This window comes from Belonocnema kinseyi, chromosome 3 (genome assembly GCF_010883055.1).
Source record: "Belonocnema kinseyi isolate 2016_QV_RU_SX_M_011 chromosome 3, B_treatae_v1, whole genome shotgun sequence".
Lineage (NCBI taxonomy): Eukaryota > Metazoa > Arthropoda > Insecta > Hymenoptera > Cynipidae > Belonocnema > Belonocnema kinseyi.
Genome location: NC_046659.1, coordinates 14,287,509 through 14,307,907, shown reverse-complemented (window position 1 = coordinate 14,307,907; position 20,399 = coordinate 14,287,509). Strand labels below are relative to the sequence as shown.

Genomic DNA, 20,399 nt, shown 5'->3' with positions numbered 1-20,399 from the left:
AATTAAAATTCGAAAATTTTTTCTAAAGCCTCCAGGGGACTTCGTTTTCGCACGAAAAAATTTTATGTGCCCTTATTGCATCCGGACCCACAATTTTGAAAATTTGACAATGTTACAACATTTTCAAGGTTTCACTCAGTTTTGCGTATGTAAATTAAATGGAAAATTTTTAATCGATGGGGGCACCTCCACATATTATCCGATTGAGCTCAAAATTGGTGGGTATCTATCTTGAGTAATATCACGAAATAATCTACAAGGCGCACAAGATTGAAGACAATACAATTTTATACCACAGAATAAGAACCGCCTATTTTTCCATACATTATTTAAATTTTCAATAGAATTAAACTTCGGTACATGTTTTTTATATTTTTAATTGTGCGACCATTCGAAGTAACCTGATTTATTACCTCCAATGATCTCGGTTGCTGTTTAAGGACAACAGCTGTGAAGGATGGACCCCAAACTACACCATACGCCTAATTTTGTGCCTACTGCAACATCCTCACAAGCAACTTGAAACATTATATTATATTCATTAACATCTTTAACTCATCAGGTACTTGACTTACTCCACGGTTGAAGAAGACATAGCCGGAATCACCCGAGATGAAGTTTAAGCAAAAATAATCAGATCACTGGACTGCGTTATAAATTGTGTTCGTGACTGATAATACTGGCAAACTGGACTATAACCATTTTATGTATGAAATTTTCTTTTTTATAATAATAATCGAGTCTGAGACTTCGTGGTTTAGGCAATAAGGCGCTCTGACTTCTTGCTAGAGGTCCTCACTTACCCAATAAGTCATGTTGGCATTGCGCTATCATCAAATCACTTGAGTGCATTATAAAATGAGTTCGTGACTGACAATACATAACGGGATAGCCCCGTGTAGAAAGTTTGACACCAAAATCGAAATCAAGAGAAAAATATGCATTTGACATATTTTACTCTAACCATCTGAAATCTGAGGTTTTTTTATAAGAATAATTGAGTCTAAGGCTCAGTGGCTCAGGCGTCCTATGGTTTCAACATATAGGGGGAAGTAGCTAAATCTCAGCTCGCTCGCCTCCTATACATAGATGACTTCAAGATCTTGGCTAGCTCAGATTCGAAACTGCAGAGCTTTGTCAACATCTTACTGCAATTTGACAATTACATCAGAATAAATCTGGGCCTGGAGAAAAGCAAGAAACTGCATCTATAACTTGAATGGTTGATCACTCCACTGGAAGCAGATTATCGGAATCTGATATATACGATACGCGATGCACCTTTTCCATCCCTCACCTAACATACTCCTTTGGTAGGTGGTTAAACCTATAAGTACCACCATGTCCAAAAAATGTATGCGCCATGCCAAAATGAAGGTCTTATTTAGGGCTCATTTAGTACATAAATGATTTGCGGTTATGATTTACGCAATTCTCGCACCTATTATCGGCCTGTGTCCAATAGTTTAGGAATAGCAACAACGAGAAGAAGCACAGGGGTCAAAATGATCAATTTTATCTTTCTAGTGTTGATAAACCATGGCTTATTTCTTTATGTTACACATTCTATACATTAAAATTCATCGATTATAATTGTATAGAATGTTTAACATAAAGAAATAAGCCATGGTTTATCAACACTATAAAGACAAAATGGATCATTTTGACCCCTGTGCTTCTCCTCGTTGTTGCTGTTCCTAAACTATTGGACACAGGCCAAATCGCTTTCCTCAGATTTAGTTATTTCTTGAGAGAAATTTACTACTGTGTTTTCATCTCAAAGCCGCTAATATATTATTGCCAAAATACATCACGTGTGCCTAGAACTACCACGTGGGTCATCTTGACCCATACATGTTTTTTTTACCTTCGCGAAAAACAAAGAACATTTACACTCAAATATTCTCCAGACACCACGAGCTGCAATCTTAATACAGATAGAGTTTACGACTGGCCTACCTTTGTTTTTTTCTAAGGATCATTGAGTAAATAATTAGTCTCAATTTGGGGCTTTAAGAAATAACCATACGCCAATCGTGCAACAAAAGCTTAAAGAAAAATTTCTGTAAATTTTGTTTGGCTTCGGAGATTTTGAATAAATTTATGGAGAACTCAGGTGCATGCTTTAAGCCTTTTCAGCATATGACCGCAGATGAACAGTTGTATATCTGCAAATTCTGTCAACTATTTCTTCAGTTTAAGTATAGTAAGCCAGATAAACCGGATATCAATTACTAGCTTCTGTGTGATACCAAATACCGCTCCACCTTGAACGGGTTGAAACATTGAAACATTGTTGAACATGACAACAATGACAATTCCAAATGGGTCATTTTGACACACAACACTGTTAGAAATATGTTGAAAATTCAACAACTCAATCTCGTATAATTAGAGAATTGAAATAAAATTCAATCAAATGTAGTTGAAAAATCATAAAGACGTATGCGCATATACCCATGCACCATGTACTTCCCCCGCAGCCAGACCCCAATGTGACAAAGTCCCACGACTCCTTGTTTGTGTCATGAGATCCATTAAATGAACAAAGAACATAATATAATATTTAGGGAAATGAAGCAGCTTTAAAGAAGAAAAACAAAAGGTACGTTGAAATAATATGATCATAATTAGAAAATTTCATTCACACGATCGGTAATAACTACTGTTTGCTTTTTTATGTTATGATTACAAAAATGAGTATCGAAAAGTTCCAATGCACCTTTTGTTTTGCTTCTTTAAAACTGCTTATTTTTTAAAATTTGATATGCATTTTATTAAACTCATGGACCTTACGACACAAACTTACGAAATAACTCATGATTCCTGATCAGAATTCTTGTGGCACAGTTAGTGAATTTCAAAACACAGTATTTTTAAGGAATCTTTATCGGTTTTATTTAAGATTTTTCATTATTTAAAAATCTTGAATCAAACCTATTAATTTCCTTGCAAAATTATACCCGCTTTGAAATTCACTAAATGTGTCGAATAAATTTTTTTCCGCTTCACTGAAAATTCAATTATATGTAGTTGATTTTTCAACTGCATTGTTGAAATTTCAATTACACGTGCTGATTTTTCATTCACACGTAGTTGAAATTTCAACAACCGTAATTGTATAAAACTTCAACCACATGTGGTTGAAAATTCAACCAGATATTTCTAACAGTGAAGGTAGTTTAGGTGGTACGGGCAATCTCGATTGTTCTGGTGTTAAGATTGAATGAAACTTTTAGTTATTAAATATTATTGTTGCATGAATTAGAACAATAACATTTTTTAGTAATATATTATCTGTTCTTGAAGTCAGTGAATAAAAAAGTGCTTTAAATACTTCATTTATGTGAAAGTCGAAAAAAAATGATATAACTTTATATTGTTCTTTAACAAACAAAAATTTGTATGTATTTAGGTCTATTTGAATATTATGATGAATGCTGAAAAAATTAACGAAATTTTAAAAAAAAATTGTTCTTGGGAACAAATTGACATAATTTAATTCTGTGTGCGGCAACTAGCAGTGTGCTAAAGTATTCTCTCGCATAGACAATTTTATTTTTTGTAATATAAAATACATTTTTCAAAATATCAGCTCCTTTTTCAAACATTCTTAGTTTTATGACCTAAAGAAGCTAAAGTCATATGTATTCTTACAAAATATATAGTCTGTTTTTATGAATTTTACTTCTGACTTTGCGGAACAACAGTAACAGAATATCGTAGGAAAAGAAGCAGAAAAACAGAAAAGGCAAAATTATTAACGAAAAAAAATTAATCAAAATAAACAGCAAAAATGATAATTTAATCAATTTTCGTAGCTCTGCTATTTCTATATTCTGAAAATGTACACTGATATCAATGTTACGAAATTTATGAAGTTATATCGTTGTTCCATCGCAACAATGTTTTTTATACTTTTTCTTCTAAAAGCTGAAATATATTTTATAATTTGTCTTCAAACCATTAGCTTGTCAGGACCCGAATACAATTGTTGAAGTTAGGCCTGAAACTTAGGATAAAATTTACAACTTAAGGTTTCGTATCTTCAAGAGGCACGTTTCTCAAAATTACTGAAACAATTTCACTTTCACAGTTCTAAGCTCCTAGAATCTTTCTCGAACACGAACCATCCTTATTGTCTTACGAGCGGGTTTATGTACTTTTCAAATTTCTTACATTGCCAGTCCATGTGGACAGCAACCAGCCTAAATCGCCTATAACTAGATTTCCAAATTTGATGTCATTCAGTTTCGTGCATTTCCGGAACCGATGGGAAGGAGCCTTTGGGTAAGCAGAACCGAAAACCCGGATACTCGCTTTCTTCGTCAAATTGTGTAAACCATTACAATTCGAGCAGCTGACCTCTCCACTTCGTCTTGAGATTCAGCTAGCAATCATTTCAAAACCCCCCTTCAAATTTTACTTGTGTGTATCAAAGTTTCATAAACTGTACATTAAAGGGAACTGGTTTCATTCCTTGTTTTTTAATTTTGAAGACCTTAGCACGTACCATTTGGGTCCTTCGAATCGCGGATGTTTTACGTAAAAAAGGCGTATCTAATATAGTGAACTCGGTTCGTGAAAACGTGAAACATTGCCTTTGAAAGCTAACGGACAATTAGTGATTTCAAAGCTAGGGTAGTGATTGTTAGCTACTTAATCCAAAACTAGTGAATTTCAGCTAGTTATTACAATACTAGTGAATTTCAGTTTTTAATTAAAAACAGTGTTTTTTTAAAACTATTAACAGTGCATATTATTATTTTAAAACTCTCGACTGTGAATATAGAAACAATGACTTCAAATCTGTAAGCGGTGAAATTAGTGGGTTAAGACCTATTCACTCAAAAAACAGTCATTTTAAAATTGTGAACTGGAAAACTAGTTATTTCAAACGTCCTAGATTCTAAAATAGTGATATCAAACATATTAACTATGAAAATAGTAATTTTATTTCTATTAACTGACTAAAACGGGATTTCAAACCAGAACGACACATCAAAAGCAAACCAGTAATTATAAGAAGGAGGAAGGCAACAATTTCAAATCCGCATTGTCACGGAAACTAGAAGATTTCATGGATTCTACAGAACGAGAGTGCAGGTGACTTCAGCTGTCATACAGCGATTCAGACAAGAAACTTCGAGATGCAATCAACGTAACATCGTCGCAAGGTCTGTCAACAAGCAAAGTAAGTCTAGTGAATTACCGATTTCCTAATTTACTAACTTTCCATTTCAATCGATCTTTTTCCATTGTTTGTAATCGTTGTGAATATGCAATTTTGATAAACACCATTCAATAACATGTCGCAACCAACTATCATGAGCTTAAAAAAGCAACGAGGGAGTGTCAAACGCCAGATAACCAATTTCGAAACCGCGCTAAATTCAATATCTGATGACACCAATTTAATCGTCCTTGACTTGGATGCGCGATTAAAAAAGTACAATAATCTCTGGGATGTATTTGATCGTGTTCAAACTCAAATCGAAGATTTACACCTCGACGAGACAGAACTTAAAATTAATAACTCCGAATATGCTTCTGAAAGAACTTCACTTGAAAATCGTTTCTACGAGATAAGTGGTCTAGCAAAAAACACATGCAAAAATTATCCAGTCTAACTTCAATTAATTCCACATAATCTACTTCCGCCGCGGATTTAGGTTTAATTCAAGGACCTAGTCATCTAAGCACTTCCGATGTATTTCTCTTCATGAACAAAACCTTTCAAGAACTTCGCGTATTACAGAAAATCGTCACACTGACGTTACGGGTCAACGTCCCATTCAATTTTCATCGCACTTTCAACTTCCTAAGCTTCCTACACTTACCTTTCATGGTACCTTTGACACATGGCTATCGTTCTATGATTCATTTAAATGAATTAGTCATGAAAACAATGATATACCAGCTATTAATAAGTTTATGTACTTGAAAGCGTGTCTCAAAGGGGAAGCAGCGGAGGTCATTGCTTCGTTGGAAACCACTCAGGATAATTATTTAATTGCATAGGATCTCCTTAAAAAGCGTTTCGACAACCGAAAATTCATTGTAGAAAGCCACATTAAGGCATTATTCTTAATTTCAATGGTCTCGAAAGAATTTCCTGTGCTCAACTTATTGGATAACATACATAAACGCGTACGAGCTCCGAAGGCACTACATCAGCCCGTCGATATGTGGGATGGTTTACTCATTTGCATTATCATAGGTAAATTAAATAGTTATATGCGTGAAAAGTGGGAAGAAACGGTCAGCTCATTGCAAGTTCCTACTTTATCGGAAATTATCTCATTTTTAGAGCAGCGAGCACTTATCAGACCTCTCAGCCAGTTCAGAAGGCGAATCAGTCTCAAAACACAATAAAAAACGATGGGATGAATTCGCGATCCAGTTTTAAACCAATATCGTCAATATCGTACGTGTCGCGCTCTTTTAGATAGTTGCTCGAAGGTCAATTCTATTACCCACAAATTTGCAAATTCTCTTGGTCTCAAAAAAGAACGTATGAATCTTCAGCTCGAAGGTATGGATTACGTTTAGACTCAAATTATATATGTAACGTACAGCAAAATCAAATCTCGAATCAACGACACTCAATTAGCAATGCCATTCTTAATTTTCAATAAAATTTCAAGTCACATGTCTTCAATGCCACTTTATCAAAATGCATTTCCGATACCAGAGAATATTTAATTAGCTGTGCCCGAATTTCATAAACCGGCCGAGATAGATATTCTAATAGGTGTTGAATTTTATTATGACCTTTTACTAACCGGAAAAATTCGCGTACAGGTCAAACCGCGATATTCAAGGAAAATGAATTCGGTTGGATCATCACCGGGTGTCACAGTAGTTCCATGCAAGCTGTTCGCGATACGTATCACATAAGGACGTCTTGCAACCTTATAAAGTTTCAATAGTTGCCAATTTTGTGGGAACTAGAGGCGGAAAATCTTTCCAAATTCCGATCACAAGAGGAGCAAACTTGCGAGTCTCATTATGTGAGTAATACCACCTGAGACGAGACTAACTGTTACGTGATTGTACTCAGGGTTACATCGAGGAGAAACACATGGCTCCCGTTCCAAGCCACGAAAATTTAAACTCAGGCTATTTTCTTCCACATCACGCGCTAGTCAAGGAATCGAGCCTCACAACCAAACCTCGAGTTGCCTTTGACGGATTGGCGAAAACATATACCAGTCTTTCATTAAACGACAGTCTTATGGTAGGTCCGACAATACAAAAGGACTTATTTTCTATTGTGACTCGATTCAGATTCTTTCCATTTGCCTTTACAGCTGACATTCAGCCAATGTATCGCCAAATTCGTGTTAGTCCGGAAGATATAAAATTCCAAACAATCTTATGGCGTGCAGAGCCTACAGAACCTATCAAAATTTAATCCCTCAATAGATTAACGTTTGGCACTGCGTGTGCACCATTTCTCGTTGCACGTACGTTGCATCAGCTCGCGGACGACGAAGAGAAATCTCATCCTATCGCAGCATAGATTCTACGGCGTGACTTCTATGTTGACGACTTTCTATCAGGAGCGTCTACGTTTCAGGACGCTCTTGAACTTCGACATGATTCAATCGCTCTGCTAGCCAAAGTTGGTTTTATTCTACGAAAATGGACTTCGAATCACCCCGATTTATGCAATGAAGCTGCACGCGAAAATCCAACCACTTTTAGGTCACTTGATCCCTCAGAGACAGTAAAAACATTATTCATGCATTGGGATGCGACCACCGATACCATTTTATATACCGTCCAGTTACGAACCTTCAAGAATCGAATAACAAAATGAGCAATTTTGTCTCAAACTGCTGAGCTCTTTGATCCTTTAAGATTACTGGGGCCAGTTATAGTAAGAGCACAAATAACGGTTCAGGAACTCTAGCAATGTAAAATCACTTGGGACACACCTATTCCAAATGAAATTAAAGAGATTTGGGTTGAATATAGAGAAAAATTACCACTATTAAACAAAGTTAAATTCCAAAGATGCAATACAATTCCACATCGAATCGAACTCCAGCTTCACGGTTTTTGTGATGCAAGTGAGAAGGCTTACGGTGCTTGACTTTACCTTCGATCGTCCAATGATCAAGGTAAGCACCATTGTGCTCTTATTTGCTCAAAATCGCGAATCGCGCCGATAAAAACAACGACACTACCTAAATTGGAATTGTGTGCCGCCAATTTAGTAACTAAATTGTACAGTGCCGCGATGCAATCACTGCCAATGCAATTTTCAAAGGTTTATTTTTGGTCGGGCTCGATAATTACACTCAATTGGATCAACATGGAACCTCATACGTTAGAGACGTTCATTGCGAATAGTGTAGCAGAAATTCAGGAAAAAACTAAAACCCATGAGTGGCGACACTTACCCACTCATGACAATCCAGCTGACCTGATTTCACGCGGCCAGGGTCCAGAGGAATTTCTGAAAAACGACTTTTGGTCACATGGTCCAGAATGGCTTAGCCAAAATACTGACACCTGGCCACAATTTACTTTCAAGAAGACAAAAATTCCAGAGAGCCGCGAACCTAATTCGAGTTTGTCTCTTAAAGATTACTCAAAAAGGACTAAACATTTTGGAAAAATTCAGCAAATTCCAAAAAACTCCATGCGTTGTCGCTTACTGTTTTCGATTTTTCAAGAATTTAAAAACTAAGGACAAAGGATTCAGGATAAAAGATCAGTTATCACAAACGGATTTCGAAGCAGCTTCCCGTGTGATTATTCGATTGACGAAAGCTTAAGGCTTTTCCGCGGAACTGAGTGCATCATCGCGAAACGAAAATTTCAGCTCAAAAAGCACTCTTTTTAGGTTAAATCCCTTTCTAGATCAGGGTATTATGCGAGTTGGAGGAAGATTAGTCAACGCGAATATACCCGAATCACAAAAGTATCAAATCGTCCTTCCAAAACTACATGATATTACAAATCTTATCATTCGCGATGAGCATACAAAATTTTTTCACGCCGGATCTCAGGCAACGCTATACGGTATTCGCGAGAAGTATTGGCCTATCGACGGTCGTAACGCGACTCGACACGCTATTCATCAATGCGTAAAATGTTTTCGAGCGAAGCCACGCGACACAAATTATTTAAACCTAGATGGTCACCGTGGGTGAATTTCACGCAAACAATTTTTCAAACTCTTCGTAGAGTCTGTTAATTACTTCAACTTTGCTGGTATGTTACAATACTTTAATGGACAATTTTTGTGGCAAAACAGTTAAACCTTTTTTTAAAAACCTTGAAGAATACCTACATATTTTTTTTCGATTTTTAGAACTTAATATTAATGAAGTGTGGCCAACTAGGGTTAATGGGGTGTTTACCTAAAGATCGCGTTTCTATTGCCCGTCCTTTTGAGCACGCGGGCGTAGGTTACTGTCAACCATTCTATATTAAGGAACATCGAAATCGAACCAAACTTAAAACGTACGTAACGATTTTCGTTTGTTTAGCTACCAAGGCAGTACATTTAGAACTCGCGAGTGATTTAACTTCAAATTCTTTCATTGCTTGTTTAACACGCTTCTTCGCTCGCAGAGGACTTTCTAAATCACTCTCGTCAGATAATGCAACTAATTTCTTCGGTGCCGATAACGAATTAAAGGAGCTTTATAAGGAGCTTGAATCCTTTGAGCATCATGATCAGGTAACAAATTATTTAACGTCAAGGGGAATTGACTGGCATTTCATACCCCCTCGGGCTCCACATTTCGGAGCCTGTGTGAAGCATCTGTAAAGTCATTTAAAATTAATTTAAAACAGTAGCCGGAAGTGCACTTTTGACACATGAGCAACTTCACACATGCTTGGTGAGGTTGAAGCTATTCTTAATTCACGTCCTCTCAATCCTCTATCCCATGATCCAAATGATTTTCTCCCTTTAACCCCAACTCACCGTTTAAATTGTTGGCAACTTGCACAGAACATGCGTTAACACTTTTGGGACCGATGGTACAAGGAGTACCTGAATGAACTCATCTATCGAAACAAGTGGCAGACCAAAACTCAACAGAGTAACATCAAATTAGGGACCCTGGTGATCATCAAGAAAGATAATCTGCCAGCAATGATGTGGAAAATGGGACGCAGTATTGCCACCTACCCTGGATACGACGCAGTTGTATGTTCAGTGAATTTGCAAACAGCATCGGGTACCTGTAAGCGATCACTGAAGCAAATTCATCCTCTTCCAATTGATAATTAATGTAGGCTTAAGATTTTTATGTTGATATTTTAGGAAAATATGCAAACTTCAATTGAATTTGTCATCAGCTCATACTTACAGAGAAAGACAGTTGAGTTTCATGAAAAAATAGAAGAAATGTATTACTAAATTCGAAATGTAATTTTCCTTCGCAAAAATATTTTTTATACTTTTTCTTCAAAATAGCTGAAATATATTTTATAAGTTGTCTTCAAAACGTCTGACTGTCAAGACCCCAATACAAATGTTTAAATTAGTCTTGAAACTTAGGATAACATTTACAACTTCAGCTTTCGTATCTTCAAGAAGGACGTTTCTCAAAATTACTGTAATATAATTTCACTTTTACATTTCTAAGTTCTTCGAATCTTTCTCGAACACGAACCATCCTTATTGTCATACGAGCGGGTATATGTATTTTTCAAAATTCTTAGATTGCCAGTTCATGTGGACAATAACCAGCCTAAACCACCTATAACTAGATTTCCAAATTCGAGGTTTTTCAGGTTCGTGCATTTCTGGCACCGATCGCAAGGAGGCTTCAGGCAAGCAGGACCGAAAACGCAGGTACTCGCTTCCTTCGACAAATTGTGTAAACCATTACAATTCAAGCAGCTGACCTCTCCACTTCGTCTTGAGTCCGCTAGAAAGACGTTAGCACGTAATAATCGTTACAGAAGTAACAGAACATTTTATGAAACTTCCAATACTCTTATGCGTAAACGCACCTTAAATTTACGAAATTTGTATGTGACGTTTCCAACATTTTTCATTAATTTACAAAATTGTAATGGCCTTTTCATAAATCTACATTAAATTTTGAAAAAAGTTTTTTAAGGGGGTCTTCTACGTATGAACTTTCGAAAAATCGATTTTGTTATTGCATATTTGTAATCTAGAAGTCCTTAGAAATGTGCCCCATGAAGGATTTTGAGAAATGCACGTTAGTTAATGAGTACTGGAACGCTATTCGCGACCACTCCCGGGGCAGTTTTATCGTGTTTTCCAAGTGTGTTCGTATCGATGTGTCTTTCTGGGACCGGATTGTCAGGTAATCGTAAGTTTTACTAAACACGTTTTACCCCGTAATATATGTTTGAACGCGGCCAATAACAAGTATTTTGTAGTATAGGGATGTGTTAATAAAAGGCAAAAAACTATTCTTCATTATCATGTGTATTTTTTTGCAAAACATTCTGAAAAATAGGCTTAAAATTTTGGCTCATACGTAGATAACCCCCTTAATTTTTTGTTACATGTAACGGCATAAAACGTTCGTTACGCTAAAAGTAACATTTTTGGTTACAAGCTTGGGAATTTTAACATCAACTTACGAAATTTGTCATTGAATTTCCCTAAAATGGTCTTAACTTTACTAGGAAACTTTACAATTCACAAAGTTGCCGAACTTCAGCATAAAATTGAAAAGAAATATAATTATGGATCTTTTTGTCAAAATCTACTTTATATACTTTTAAACAATTCGTCCCTCTGATATTTTAAAACTTTTTTTAAAGAAGGCGAAAGACGACAGTAAAAACAAGCAAAATCTGAAAATAGAATTAGAATATCTTAATTAGATCAAGAACTACAGAAGAATAAGAAAACAATTGTGTTTTAAATATGTGTAAAAACTCACGTTCTCATAACGTCATGAAATTTTTATTTCTTTTTCAAATAGAAAAAATACGTCTTGCCTAATTCTCTCTTTAAAAAAAAAAACACATATTTTATCATTCAGAGATACTGCGGCTTGAAGTGTAAAACCAGCCTGACTTAAAATGGATTTAGTTTTGTATTTGTCAATTACTCTGATGTATTTATATAAGAATATAAAATTTCGATGAAAAGCCAGTGTATACTAGACTTTCAAATTACCTACACTTTTAGGCTTACGAATATTTTATATAATATTGTTCTTATAACGAGTTTTAATTCTTTTCAGTTGTCATTCTTATCATTTCCGTCGATCTTATTCTCGTGAACACGGTTATGCAGGTATATTTCACAAGATTACAAATTCACATATATAAATATAAGGAATCTTTTGGAGGGAATTTAAAATATCCACATAATTTCATGTTATGAATTTCAAAAATTATATTGTTCACAACATTCGCACCACATGCAATAGAGCTATCCAAAAAAGTGACTGTTTAAATATTCATGGGTGACTGTAAATTGTTATAAGCTAGGCATAATCAAAATATTACTATTTTTTGTTTTGTTGTAGATCCATTTTTCAGATCGCCAAAATGTTTTCAAATTTTTTGACAATATACACGGAGACAAATATCCTGTAAATACAACATGGCGATTTCTTTGATTAGAGATCGCATTGAATAGAAACGATATCGTATGAATTCAAGAAAACAGTATGTTAAATGAAAGCGACGGGAAATGTTGATTCTATTCGTTACGCCGTGTTGCCCCAACACGATAACGCTTTGATTTTACACGACTTCGTGTCGATTTTGAACTGAGGTTGTCACTGTAGGGTCACACTAGTTTGAAACGTTTTTCGGGAATATAAGAAAATCATTAGCTCCCGGCAGAAACTAGACGATGCCGTGCTAATTCTAATTCTAAACGGTCGCTAATTAATTCTAAACGGGGTTAGTTTTAAACAGAGAGATTGATACGGACTTTGGATTGGAGAAGTGTGCCAAAATTCATTTGAAGAAAGGAAAAATTATTGGCGTTCCCGATGACCCCGAGCTTGTGAATATAATTGTTATTAGAAAACTTGAAACTGGAGAAACAGATACATCTCGGTTCTACTATACTCATTTGGGGTCGTAAGATCATGTGAGAGAGATCATGATCTCCTAAAAATGCTCAGGAAACACGAGATGATTGGCAAAAAAGCGTTCCTTTACAAAGCCGCGGTAGTGAGGAGTTCTAAAAGCCAATGTAAGGAAAGCACAGTTTAAAAAATTCTGCCAACAGCTACTTGATAATAAAATTTACGGAAACTTTCACAGAAATGTAAAAAAAATAGTCCTTGTCGAATGAGCAAACTTTTGCTTTCCTCAGATCATCAGGACATAATTCAGGTACAAAGGTTTTCATTTTCGTATGAAAGGACGATGTAATTTCCACTCTGTCAAGATGATCCCAGCGATAAGTGCAGATAATGTCACGCACATGCTGAATACCTAAAACACATACTATCTGAGTATCCCACTCACGACGGAACGACGTATCTCTGCAAAAATAATGCGGCTCTAAGAGTACCAAGACGAGAAGTGCCAAATTTTCTGGAACTACGATTTTCGGACAGCAAACTCCATTGCAAACTCAAGGTTTGATATAGTTCTCTAAGACTTCAAGAAACAAACTATTTTCGTAATCGAATTGTCGGCTTCGGCCGTCTACAAATTCAATGCCAAAGAGAAGGAAAAAGAGTAGAGGCAACAAAGCCTTTAAAGGAAGCTGCAACGACTGTGCCCAAAATATTCGGTCAAAGTATCTGTCCGCATGCCCAAAATATGCCAAGACACTTTCGAGATGGATGCAGAAAACTGTCATCCTTGAGCCGCTTCGTTTCCTCAAGACACACGAGGATTTAGGCAGCCTGCCGTTGTGATTTAATGTTGTCCTGTGGCCATCCAACTCACGATCGTGAGACACTTTTCTAATTTTATATGAGTAAAAAATAAATATTAAAAATTAATGCTAAAGTTAATAATAAATATTATTATTATTATAACTTCAAAATTAATTAAACAAAAACTTTTAAATTCATTGAATTGATTAGAATTTAGAAGAATTCAAAAGAATTTAAAAGAATTCAGGATAAATTAATCAGAATTCAGGGCGAGTTCCAAAAAATATTTAAAGATTTTTTGAAATCTTTGAAACACTACGAAATCCTTGACTTCTCGCAAATACATTTTTTGAAATCCATTAAAATATTATAATATCCTATGATTACATACAAATTTGGTTAAATCCCTTGAAATTGTTCACAGCTCTTGAAAATGCCTGAGAATCTTTTAAAATACCCTAAAATATTTCAAATCCTTTGAAATCTCATTAAATTACTTAAATAAATTACAATTTTCTTTGTAATCTTTTTAAATGCCCTAAAATATTTCAAATTCTTTTAAATCATTTGAAATCATTTGGCATTTTTATAAAGCTTTGAAAAATGCCAAGGAATATGATAAAAGATTTTAAATTCATTTACCATTTTATCAAGAGATCCTCAAGATGCATTTATTGAAAACTTCAAAAATGCATACAAATCCATTGAATTGACTAGAATTAAATAAACTTGAACAAATTCAAGCGATTAAAAAAATTCAAAAGAATTTAAAATAACTCAGGATAAATTAACGAGAAATCAGAATGATTTCCAAAAAAACTTCAAATCTTTAAAACCTTACGAAATGCACTTAATATGATAAAATTGCGTTACATTTTTTGACGATATTTCTTGGAATCCTGGAAAATTTATTAAAATTATCGACATATAGCACTAGACGGCTGGCAACGGCTGTCGGAAGTGGACTAAAAAATACAAAGGGAGGATAAAGCGAGAAAGTCGATCTGTCCTTTTCTAAGGATGTCGATTGGTAATTGGTCGTTGATCCTTTCCTAATGAAAGCAGATAGAAGATGAGTAGAACCAATGATCATCTTTAGGAAAGGACAAGTCGTCTTTCTTGATTTGTTCTCTCTTTCTATTGCCAAGTCCACTTCCGTTGATTAAAATGCATTAAAAGCTTGAAAATCCTCGGACTTTTAAGATTTTAAGATATTTTAAAAGATTTGAATCTTTAAAACTATCTTAAGACCTCAAGGTCCTATAGAATTTTTCTATTGCTTGCGAAATTCTAGAAAATGTATTATCCTGAAATATATCGGAAGCTTGTCAATCCGTTGCAATTAATAGAATGAATTAATCATTCGTTGGAATTTTTCATAACTACCTAAAACATTTATAATTAAAAGCTCTTGAAAATGCTTCAGAAGTTATAAAAAATACCATAAAATCTCAAAAATCCTTTAAAATAATTGAAATCTATTTAAATTGCTCGGAATCTTCAAAAATACCCGGAAACATTTCAAAAGAATTCAAGGGAATTCAGAAGTAGGTATATTAATCCATGAGTTAATTTATTTGAAAACAAGTGACATTATTAAAAGTTACATCATCGGCTGGACATAGGGTACCATAGTGACCAAATCTTGAAAATAGGGTACTTGAGGGACCTTAAATGAATATAGGGTACAATAGGTGATATGGAGACCGATCTGTGAGGCCTGCGTAGAACCGAAACAAAGTTATTCTCTGCTGTACATCACGAGATATCTGCATACACTTACAGGGAACATACACATAAAGGTTTTGCCTATGCAAACAGGTAAAAACTCTTGTGTACTTTACAGCTGTGACAGTCATAACTCGAGGTCGATTCTTTGCACACGATCGATAATTCGAGGGCTAAAGTCCGAGATAAAAGAGTGTACCTACTCTGTGCCCCAAAAAGGAAATGAGATCATCCATGGAAAATCAGGCTTGGTACGGATGTCAGCAAAATAAGGAGAAAATTGGGCCGATTGACGTAATATAAGAAAGGCAATAAATCTTAAATCAAAGAACTTTTTCTGTTCATTTATCAATTTTGAATTTCTGTTAATAACAAGTTTTTTCATAATAATCAGATTTTATAAATATTAAAAATGACTATAAATTCCTCACTCTTTAATCAAATGTTTTCAGATACTTTTCAAATCCAGAAATATTTTCTATTGTTGCTTAAATTTGAAATTATGAGAATGAAAAAAGTTTCACTGCAAGAAGACGATTTAAAAAATATTATAAACTACTATAACTTCCTTACTCTTCAATCAAATCTATTAATGTTACAGGTCAACAGATTAGACCAGGGGTCTCGAAAGGTAGGTGATCCTGTATCTACTAGCGATACCAGGCCAATAGGTCAGATCTGCTCAGTTTTGATCCAGAACTGTCAAAACCCTTTACCTTATTTTTTGCCGCTGCGAACCCTTAAACTCGAGACCCTTATTTCTATTCGAAACTTCACGCTAAAATTGAGAATTATGAAATAAAATAATGAATGTTTCGTTTTTGTTACTTTAATATTGTTAAATAAAATATTAAATGCAATTGTTTCATGTATTCTTGAGTTTCTATTACCTAATATTAAAAACATAATCAATTTTTAAACCCATAATAACCAATTTTTCAATATTAAAAGTTTCAAAAATTGATAAATGGACTTAAATAATTGATGATATTATTATACGTAACAGATACCAATGACACCAATGCAAAGAATCTTTCCCCTTCAGTTGCGATAGCATTTTTCGAAACTTTTCTATTAAAAATTAAAAATTACTTTTTTTTAAAAAGTTTTTTCGAATTATTTAATTTTAAAGCTTTTTCATTTTCAAAATTACCTTTTGAGAGGTAAAAATGACGAAAAATAAATTTTTTATTGTAGAAAAAAAATGTGTGACATCAATTTTACTTTGTTTAAATGTAAAACGAATTTAAAATTCTACCATTTAAGCAGCTTTGACTTTGAAACATTCAATATACTTTAAAGCAGTATAAAATTAAAAAATATTTTTATTTAAAAGCGTTAATGCAATTCAATTCCTTTGAATTTTAAGTAATCAATTTTTAAAGCTTTTAATTTTTTCTATTTTCGCAACCTTATTCTGAAATAATTTTATTTACAGATTCTCAATTTGAAAAAACTTAAATTTTGAACGCCTTGAATGTTTGACCACTTATTTTTATTATTATTAGTATTTTTGAAATGATTTATTATTATTAATGTCGAAAACATTTATTTGTGAACAATTGCACAGCCACACAAAAAAGTGTGCGGATCTGGTAACAAGACACACGTATTCCTATGGATTTTGGGGCGCTGAATTCAAATTCGGTATCAAAAATCACCCATCACGTCATGGTTGAGCCATAACCTCAAAAAATGACGAAAAATCATGCACTGAGGCAAATAAATTTCAAAATAATGCCAGTGATGCAAATTTTCACTTTAAAAACATGTCGACAACTGTGAAGGATCAACCCTTGTCTGATAATAACTTATTTAACATAACTTTACCCAACAGAACCTGGCCTCACCTAACCTGAATTAACAGAAATTTATTGAACTACACGTAAAGCTCTGGAAGCATATTTTCCCAGTAGCAAATGTGTGCTACATCGAATGGGTCAACTCGAGCCTAACCTAGAAATAAATCTAACCTAGCCTAACCTAACCTAACCTCACGAAACACAATTAAACTGATTGTGTTGTCCTGTTGTGTTTGCGGTACCGTTTCATTCAGCTTCGGCTTAACCTACATAGAGGTTTATCCTATCCTAACCAAACAAAACCTGACCTAACCGATTACGCTGCCAACCCTGTTCTTGCGTATTGTCATATTTTGACATTAATAGCAGTAAACGTCTGGAGTTTCGTAACCGCTTGTTTCTAGCATTATTCGCCTGTGTTTGTAATCAGGACACCTCCACGTGGTGACAGTGGGCAACGGCGTCTGGTCAGAGTGGGAAAACGGGCTATCCGACGTCGACATCATGCAACCGTAGCTCTTCATCAATGGATCCCTTGGTCGGTGTAGAGTCTCATGCTACAAGGAAAAAAACCGCGAGCATTCCTCAATCGCATGCCTGCAAGAGTAGCTCAGATTCATTCTGTTACATTTGCAGTAAATATGAAGTGAGCAGTTTGCGAAAATCAATCGACGAGGAAGTGAAAAGTCTTTACGAAAAGTGTTTTGACCGTAAATTGCTGCACCAAGAAACAAAATGGGTTCCTCACGTCATTTGAAATTCCTTCAGACTTATGTTGTATCGTCTGAAAAATTCAAACAACGAAAAGTACCGCAAGTACTCTACACCAACCACATGGAAAAACCCGTTATTGCGAAGGACTGCTACTTTTGCATGAATTCCGTCAAAGGGTTCAACGCCAAAAATAAAAATAACATTTCGTACATTAATGTGTGCACAGTCACAAGAGCAATTAAAATCAATAAAAATGCACGCCAGACTGATTTAAGCGCTTTAGAAGATGGTAGAATGGAAGTTGAAAGTCAACGTCATGGAAACGGTAGTGAAACCAGTGATCGAACAGAAAATAGTTCTGATGATTCCGATGAAAATGATGAAAAGATGACGAATATGGCGTGCATAAAATGAAATTGAAGGTTCCAATATTAGTGTCGCATTTGCCGCTTCATTTCTAAAAAGAAGAAATCTTCTAGAGTCAAAGACAAAAGTTTCATTCTATCGCGACAGGGACAAAGAATTGAGAAAGTTTTTCGTTAAAGACGAAGAGACGTCTTTAGTGTACTGCACTGACGTTAACGGACTAATGAACCACTTGAAGAAAAATGTGTACAGAGACGAAGAATACTTACGCTCCTATCCCTATAGCTCACTCAACGGTCATTAAAGAAGAATATAACAATTTTAAAATGCTTCTAGAAAAAGTTAATTACACGAATCACAAATGGCAAATAAGTGGTGATCTCAAAATCATAACAATGATATTAGGCCAACAATCGGGTTTCACGAGAGAGCCATGCTTTATATGCCTGTGGAATAGCAGAGATCGAGCCAATCATTACAGCAAAAAACATTGGCCTTTGAGAGATTCATTCAAACCTGGTTCTCATAATATCATCAACCAAAGCCTCGTTGATCCAGGAAAAATTTTACTACCGCCCCTCCACATATAGCTTGGGCTCATGAAGCAATTTGTAAAGGCGTTAGAGAAAGATGGACAATGCTATAAGTATGTATCCCTTAAATTCCCTAATGTTTCAGTCGCTAAATTGAAAGAAGTCTTTAATGGGCCACAGATTCGAATATTGACAAGAGATACTAATTTCATGAGCCACATGACGAAAATTGAAATGGACGCTTGGGAAAGTTTTAAAGCAGTAAACGCAAATTTCCTCGGTAATAAAAAAAGTCCAGACTACGAGAATATTGTTGCGAAAATGATAAGAAACTACAAAAAGTTAGGCTACTTGATGAATTTAAAACTTCACTTTCTAGATGCCCATCTGGATAAGTTTCCAGACAATGTTGGTGATTTCAGCGAAGAACAAGGGGAACGTTTTCATCAAGACATGATAGTGATGGAACAACGATATCAGGGTAGATGGGACGAGGTCATGATGGCTGATTTTTGCTGGATGTTGAAAAGGAAAAAGAATGCAGGTCTTAAACGTAAGCGTAATCCTTTGCATCGTTCCTTCGAAGAAAAAAGGACACGTTATAGCAGGCAGAAAATAGACTGAAGTAGGTCTATAAATCAATTTAATTACGATAAAAAGCAAGATAAAATGTAAACACGAAAGATAGTATAAATATATCCCTTAAGTCTAAAAAAAGCAGAGAGAAAAAATTTTTGAATAAAACTCTTATTGATTTGCATGTTTAAGTTACAGTTCTACATTTTAACTGATACAAACATTGTCAGGTTAATTGAAATGGGGTCAATTCTACTTGTAGTTCTAAGTTTCTTCAAATGAGTAATGTGCGTCTAAATTTTTAACCACCTATAGTACAATGAAATGAATTTTATTGTGTTACAACGGGAACACTTAAGTTAAGTTGTGTTGCGTTAAGCAAAATTTCGTTAGGTTCTGTTAAGTTAGATTCATTTGTAGGTTAAAATCGAGTTAACCTATTAAACATAGCACACATTTAAGACTGAGAACCGTACGCTTACATAGCTACACGTGTGGTTGAATTTCGTTCGGCTAGGTTAGGTTAGGTTAGGTTTTGTTAGGTTAGGATAGGTTAAAACTCTATGTTGGTTAAGCCGAAGCTGAATGAAACGGTGCCGCAAACACAACGAGACAACACAATGAGTTTAATTGTGTTATGTGAAGTTAAGTTAGGTTAGGTTAGATCAGGTTTTTTTAGGTTAGGATAGGTTTGACCTCTTTGCAGGTTAAGCCCAAGCTGATTCAAACGGTACCGAAAACACAACGGGACAGCACAATCTGTTTAATTGTGTTTCGTGAGGTTAGGTTAGGCTAGGTTAGATTTATGTCTAGGTTAGGCTCGAGTTGACCCATTCGATGTAGCACACATTTGCTACTGGGAAAATATGCTT

General features: G+C 35.0%; 1 protein-coding gene across 5 annotated transcripts in view; it reads right to left on the bottom strand.

The window, feature by feature from the left end:
• Nucleotides 1–20,399, bottom strand: part of LOC117168925 (E3 ubiquitin-protein ligase CBL) — a 253,426-nt gene that overhangs the window by 179,331 nt on the left and 53,696 nt on the right. The gene's annotated exons all lie outside the window — the stretch shown is intronic.